Genomic DNA, 8,210 nt, shown 5'->3' with positions numbered 1-8,210 from the left:
GTAGGCCTATAATTCAGAACAGCTTGTTTACACGTATAATGACAAATTTTATTGCAGCCTACAGTAGAAAGAGTAATTATCAATTGAGAAGTGTATAGGCCTAGTCAATGATATCACCTTCCATCGCATACCTACCTCTTCCATAATCAATATCACCACAATACAATTACTCATACTATACACAATTTCCAGTAGGTCTGAATTGAAAATCCCTAAAATAAAACGAAAACATCCATTAAAAATTAACAGTACCCATAATTATAACGTTGGTGTCCTGACATCATTAAACGAATCGTCCACACACATCTTTTATGTCAATTTCACTGCATCAATTGCTAAATAAATAAGTGTAAACAAAGAAAAGTAAACACAACAACATATTAGTTTGTTTTGTAAACAGCTGAGTCAAAAATAATCTTATATATTAAAAAGATTTGGTTTTTCTTTTCCGAGTTCGTTTGGCTCTTCTACCCGACCGATTTTCATGATTGAGGTCTCAAATTGAAGGTATGCACGCACAGATTTGCCATCAAGCATCGTCATATAATTATCTATAGTATTACTCGGTTTATACGTAAACGAAATTTGCTCCCCATGTATTTCTTATGGGAGTTAAATTTGGCTTTTCTTTGCCGAGTTCGTTGGGCTCTTCTACCCGACCGATTTTCATGATTGAGGTCTCAAATTGAAGGTATGCACGCACAGATTTGCCATCAAGCATCGGCATATATTTATCTATAACCCCACTCGGCTTATACGTAAACGAAATTTGCTCCCCATGTATTTCTTATGGGAGTTAAATTTGGCTTTTCTTTGCCGAGTTCGTTGGGCTCTTCTACCCGACCGATTTTCATGATTGAGGTCTCAAATTGAAGGTATGCACGCACAGATTTGCCATCAAGCATCGTCATATAATTATCTATAGTATTACTCGGCTTATACGTAAACGAAATTTGCTCCCCATGTATTTCTTAAGGGAGTTAAATTTGGCTTTTCTTTGCCGAGTTCGTTGGGCTCTTCTACCCGACCGATTTTCATGATTGAGGTCTCAAATTGAAGGTATGCACGCACAGATTTGCCATCAAGCATCGGCATATATTTATCTATAACCCCACTCGGCTTATACGTAAACGAAATTTGCTCCCCATGTATTTCTTATGGGAGTTAAATTTGGCTTTTCTTTGCCGAGTTCGTTGGGCTCTTCTACCCGACCGATTTTCATGATTGAGGTCTCAAATTGAAGGTATGCACGCACAGATTTGCCATCAAGCATCGGCATATATTTATCTATAATCCCACTCGGCTTATACGTAAACGAAATTTGCTCCCCATGTATTTCTTATGGGAGTTAAATTTGGCTTTTCTTTGCCGAGTTCGTTGGGCTCTTCTACCCGACCGATTTTCATGATTGAGGTCTCAAATTGAAGGTATGCATGCACAGATTTGCCATTAAGCATCGGCATAAATTTATCTATAATCCCACTCGGTGTATATGCAAATGAAATTTGCTCCCCATGTATTTCTTATGGAAGTTAAATTTGGTTTTTCTTTGCCGAGTTCGTTTGGCTCTTCTACTCAACCGATTTTCATGATTGAGGTCAGGTCTCGAATTGAAGGTATGCACGCACAAATTTGCCATCAATCATCTACAAATATTTACCTACAGTATTACACGACCAGAACACATAATTTGATTTATTTTATAATTCTTACTTCAATTTAAGATGTACCTTTACCAGTTATAAAATTATAATTCTATATATTTTAGTCTAAGAACCTTCAGTTAAATACTGGCTTTCATTTAAGCTATTAGTTATTCAAATCGGACGAGTTTCAAGCAAACGTAAGGTGAATAACCAATATAAAAATTATTTTTAATAATGTTTTAATATGGTTAAAATCAATAGCTCCAGTATTGTTCATGTTTTTCTATGTGTTTTAGACACAAAATAATCAGTAAATTATAGGATTTAATTTGAGCTATTGATCGTTTGAATCAGTTAAGCTCAAGATACTGTATTTATCAATCAATCAAAAATTATAAATTTGATTATTTCTCGGATATAATAAAATAATTATTTTAACGCTGCGGAGCAGCATGGGTCCTCTAGTATTCATTTGAACAAAAGAACTGGTCACATGTTGAAGGAATTTCAAAAGTAAAAACGCTAGTAAAGCTAGTGACGTAATTAATTGTCTATGTTTTTATCCATTTCGTTATCAGTTCCAATATCCTTGATAATTAAACCAACCTCATTGAATCAATGTACATCGTAATTCCCCATATTCATTTATTTAAACTATAAAATATTCAGCACCTCCAAACGTAACCACAACTTAACACACGCCAAACAACTTTTTTTAGATTTCATAAAAGGATGGTTAGTCTAGTCTAATTTCAGTATCCTAGGTCAATGATGACGTTGTGTTCAATCTATGTCATTCATCTGTTTATCTTTGGATAACACCCGTCTGAGGTTGTGGCGGTAATTTAAAATCGTATTCCTGAGGATTCTTGATCTCCATCTTTATGACATCAATATTTCCGGGCCTAATCCAAACAAAGTTCAAGCATTCAAAAACATTAATTGTAAACAAAAAGCTGCCAAGATGAATTAAAACATGTAAAATTTGTGATTTTCCTACCCTTTCCAAAAAAGTTTAGCAGTAAAATAATTTGCATATCTTTTTTATTTAACTCATGTACAGAGCCTCGACTTGTACACATCGATGGTGTTACTTATCTCGGTGGTCTAGTAATCTTACTTATTTCCTATAATCATTGATAAAATCAGAGTAAATAACCTCATAGTTCTATAGGGCATTTTTATAACTAACCAGCTGTTAATTAAAACAAATTATATTGCTCTAAAACAAATCGAAGATTACAATGATTGCTTTCAAAAATAATTTGAGCATCCTAATATTTTACTATGTAAATTAAATTAATCTGTCATCCTCTTACAGAAGAATTGAACGTATCAATGATTAGCATTACACATAGTATAAATAAGTCAACCCTAAGTATGTCTTTACATTTTATCCAAATGCTGAATTTGTGACACAAAAGCTGAATGTTTACAGCTGTTATGTTAAGCAAATTATTTTATGCCAAAAGCTAGTTAGAATCTTAGCGTTGGCTGCTAGACTTTTTCAAAATTAAAACTTAATTTCTAAAAAACTGGGACCCTAAACTAAAATTATGGCTTCGACATTCCCTAGTTCTCAAAATTATCTTTCTTTCAACACAAAAATCTTGAAAATCCGTCGAGTGGTTGATTCAGAATCGTGAAATAAAAAAAACAATGTTTCGTTTTAATATTATAGACAACTCAAACCCTCTTGTTTTATTGGGGGTTCTAAATCTTTAATTCTACGGAATGATTTTGTGAAAACTACCGAACGAGTATTGGTTTTCATAATGTCTTTAGTGCTTCGAGTATTGCCTTCTAAGTTGCTCTTTAGTAACATTGACTTAACAATGACACACAACAACGACTTGGTATTTGGTTTGCAATGTGCTTAGTGATAATTTAGTGTATAAGAAATACTTTTAGTTGATTAAAAGTTAAACATTAAATGTAAACTTTCACTTCGTTTAGGGTATTTATATCATTCATTGAGTATTTACAATTTTATATAAGTTTCTCGTGGTAACTTTTGTAAACATGCAAAATGAAAACTATCAAAAAACGTGTTTCCAAATTTAGATAGTAACGTCTTATATTAAAACAATTAATACGAAAATATTAGGTAATTGTTACACGACAGTAAGACTACAAATGGAAAAGTAAATAACACTGACAGTCTGAATTTAATAGAGACTTATATAAGGTCAGTATGAAATAGCATACGTTAAACTAGTTTTAATAATTATTCGTGATAAGTTTTAGATTTTTAAATAACTATAATCTATAGAAACCAGATTGTTTCCAAGTGCAACCTTAAGTATTTGTTATATAACTAGTACCATGGATGAAGTAGTTTAATAGAGTAAGTAATGTAATATAATTATATTACTTCATCTATGCTAGTACTTTGCAAAACTTTGGTAAAAGATTTGTAAAATAAAATCTTTAAACATTGATAAAAATTATAAAATATTTAATTAAATCTACAGAATTATTGATTGTTAAATTTAACCAGGGCAAAAAGTGTTTCCCATGCCGGGAATCGAACCCGGGCCTTCTGGGTGAAAGCCAGATATCCTAGCCACTAGACCACATGGGAGTGTGAACATGTCTGAATCATACAGTGAAACAGTTGGAACATACTTGTATTGCTCAAAACGATGAGATTGGCACATTTTGTAGAATTTAAAATTAGCATACCGTAAATGTGGCTCAGATTTTAACAACATGTTTACAAGTCAATCCTTTATGTTTTGTTTCATACCAACCAATGCCAGTTGGCATCTGAAAAATATTAAAAGCTATTTTAAATAATTAATTTTATTATTTATCTTGTTTTTGAAAGAAGACTTGATTTTAAAGTAGTCTGTATACTGGTTTTGTTATGTCTGCTGTTTTTGTCGTCCGTTAGTTTAAAAGTTGATTGTTGTTTATTGCTAGCTTTCATTTAAACCAGAGGTCGTCCCCATGGTGGAAGGTCGTCCCGTGGTCGAAGACTCGACCACATACTTCTCTATTTTCACTCCACGCTGTAAATAAAACATGTGATTGAAATTTTTTCCATTTGTTTTGATTTTCTGTTAATATTTCGTTGTTATTTCGTCACCATCATGGCAACCAATAAGGCCCATGTAAATTTTGTCGAAATTTTAAATTGATTTGTTGTGCTTATTATTGAGTATATTTTGATTTATAAAGGGATTCTGCACATCTACAACAGGCAAATATCTTTCTAAGAGTATGCGTAGATTTTCCCTGCAATGCACACAAACTGAGAAAAAATGTTTTAAAGAAACATGCTTGCCTATTGATATATAGATTGGGTATCGGTATTATTCTAGTACAGTATATAAACAACATTGGCAGAATTGTAACATACATTCATTCTAGATCCAAATGGGATAAACCCCAATTTAAATGTGATTTAATAACCCCAACCTCCATAAGAGAAGTTTTTGTTATATTAAAATAGCATATTACTTGTGAGTGGTATAGAAATTTACTATTTACATTGCCTACTGCTTTGCCGGATACAATAACATTCTTTCTCAGTACAAACCTAAAGGCAAAGATAAAGGCAAAGCTAACGAACCATCTGCAGTGGATAAAGTCGTTTACTGATCGTACTTTCAAAGCTGTCCTGAACCTACGGAAGTAGGATTTCGCAAATTTCCGATGCAAAGATAAACAGTATTTCATTATTTATCTTTGTACATAGTGCTACAGTAGTTTGCCTATCTAGTTTTCTACGGGAAAAGAACACTTTACTATCAAATATTTATCCTTGTATTTAAATGTTGATTTTTACAATCCTGACTTGAATCTCTAATAATGTATTTTTTATGTTCTAAAATGTGTTTATCCACTAAAACCTTCATAAACAGACAATTATAATTAGTTGCGTAGGTTTTTTTCTCATTACCTAAATAGTTTAACAATGAATGATATTATTTTTATAATAAGATAAAATTAGGAAAAGTTACTGAAAACATATCGTGTTTTATTTAAACTTTCAAAGTTTAATATAAAATGTCATGCTATCCAGATTAAATTTGGGTTTTCTTTATTTTTAATAGAACCCTTAAATAAACCAGGTACATCATATCCTAGTCCGACTAATTGTAATTGCACGAGAAAGAAAGCTCAGTATTGCAAATTATTTAAATTCGTACGGTATTTTAACATTTTTTAATTATAATATCATAAATATTATTGCTTGTTAAATTTAACTGTAAACGTGGCTCAGATTTTAATTTTAATTTGAATTATTATTGATTCAATTACTGAACTTAAATTGTACCTGTTTGCATTTAGATTTCTTCACTAAAACCATTGCCCCAATTCAAGGAAATTTCCGAAGATTGTTTAGAGCCTAATACAGGTTTATGGGGGTTAAAATAATTAGAGGGAGGGTGGTAGCTTAAACGGTAGTAGATATAATATAGCAATATGACCCCACTTTCGGCGTTTTAGAGGCACTTTTAGGGCACTTTTTATAGGGGAAAAATGAGGAAAAAATGGAAGAGCTTTTTTGGCCACTTTTTTTAAAGACCCAGCTCTCGACCTATACACCCCTATATAAATTTTCTACTTTTTTTAATACTAAAAATTACATCTGGAAATGGTGAGCTTTTATTGGCCACTTTTTAAAGACCGGCTATATTTAGATCTCGTCCAATACAAGCCTATACAAATGTTTAAACTCCATTAAAATTTCAAATCCACATCCATTCACAAGTATATGCGAGGTTTGTGCGTGAACTCGGGCATGCTCCCAGCTTATGACGTGCTCTCTTGGACATCCTTAGTGGAAATCCATGAGTTCTGGCTACTTGGGAACCCAAGCCATTTGACATACAATGAATTACCCTTTCTCCTAATTACCTTCTCTACCAAATACATGTCCTTATACTTGGTCTTTAACAACTCCTCTGTATAGAAGCCTCCCCTGATTATATTGCCATTTTCATCTTTCAAGATATAAGTCACGGGCTTTGTATTCTTAACTTCTGCTATTGTAAATAGTTCCCCTGTCCAATTTGGAGTATAACCTTTACTAAAAACATGTTTATACTTGGAAATCCTTACGCTATCACCTACCTTATATCTTGGCTTTTTAACTTGTACTAATTTAGAAGTCAACCTCTCATGCACATATTTACTATTCTTAACATTTACTTGGTTAGGCTTCATTCCTATAGATCTATGCACTTTATTATTATATTTTCGAATTAACTTTGGAAGTAAATCCAACCATTTATAACTCCCCTGAGCACTGAATTCCCTATATAACCAATTCTTTAAAGTTCTCTGAAACCTCTCCACAATTGCAGCCTTAGTTGTAGAAAAAGTGTGATAGTGATTAATATTTAATTTTTTCATTAGTTTGCTAAAATATTGATTAAAAAATTCTTTTCCATTGTCAGATTGAATGTTTTTAACCCCCTTTGGTAGAATGGTTTTAATGGCTTCTGTAACCACTAACCCTGTCTTATTCTTTAGTGGAGCAGCATAAGCTTTTTTAGAAAATGTATCTATTAAAGTTAAAATATATTTATTGCCAGAATTTTCTCTAGCATAGTTTTGCATATCAATTAAATCTATTTGTATGGTTTCGTTTATACCCAATACTTTAAAAGACCTTCTAATGAAATTCTTTCTTGCAGGCTTATGAAGTTCGTATGCAATTTCATTCATTTTTTATAACATCATCCTTTCCTGTAACTCTAAATACATCACCATTAGCCCCAATCAATAAATTATCTTCCATTCTTTTAAATACATAGTTTTCTGGTATATATGGTCTATTATCTATATACTTAAATCCACTCAAAGATGTGGGGTCAGCAACTAATAAATCAGGATTATATTCCATCAAATTAAAATTTTTTTCTCCACACACAAATTTCGATCCATCATAACGCATAGCTTGTGACATTAGACAAATGTCATCCGAATGTTCCCCTTCTGGTAGATTTCTTATAAATAGATTTCTGGCATCAAAACAATATAGTTTTTTATTATAAGTTATAGTCTGTTCTTTTATAACACAGTCAGTGTCATCAATGGCAGGTTTAACACGTACTAACCTTTTATTATTAAAATTCCAATAGCCTGCTTCCATTTTTGGAACTTGTGAAACATTCACAGCATCTTTACTATCTGTACCTTCCATCAAATTACTAATTTTCTGTTTCTTAGCATTCCAAACACCATTCTCTGATTCTAAAAATTCATAATTATTATCATCTTGTATAAATTTACCATCTTCTTTTCGTATTAAAGTCTGTTGTAAAGTGGGCACATCATTTAAACTTTGACCCTTTTCTACATTAGTAATTTTCCGTTTCTTAGCATTCCAGACACCATTCTCTGATTCTAAAAATTCATAATTATTATTGTCTTGTACAAATTTACCATCTGTTCGTATTAAAGTCTGTTGTAAAGTGGGTACATCATCTAAACTTTCACCCTTTTCCACATTAGTAATTTTCTGTTTTTTAGCATTCCAATTTTTATTCTTAGATTCTAAAAACTCATATTTAGTTTTACCTTGTAAGAAGACATCACCTTTTCTAG

The 8,210-nt window shown here is 31.9% G+C and overlaps 1 non-coding gene across 1 annotated transcript; it reads right to left on the bottom strand.

Moving 5' to 3' along the window:
* Positions 1–4,158: 4,158 nt before the first annotated feature.
* Trnae-uuc (transfer RNA glutamic acid (anticodon UUC)) lies at positions 4,159–4,230 on the bottom strand. Its single transcript has one exon. It is a non-coding gene; the product is annotated as a tRNA-Glu (tRNA).
* Positions 4,231–8,210: the final 3,980 nt, after the last annotated feature.

The sequence above is a fragment of the Macrosteles quadrilineatus genome, unplaced genomic scaffold (genome assembly GCF_028750875.1).
Source record: "Macrosteles quadrilineatus isolate MER2022 unplaced genomic scaffold, UCM_ALF_1.0 Scaffold_16__1_contigs__length_3527350, whole genome shotgun sequence".
NCBI lineage: Eukaryota > Metazoa > Arthropoda > Insecta > Hemiptera > Cicadellidae > Macrosteles > Macrosteles quadrilineatus.
This window is presented reverse-complemented; position numbering and strand designations above follow the sequence as displayed.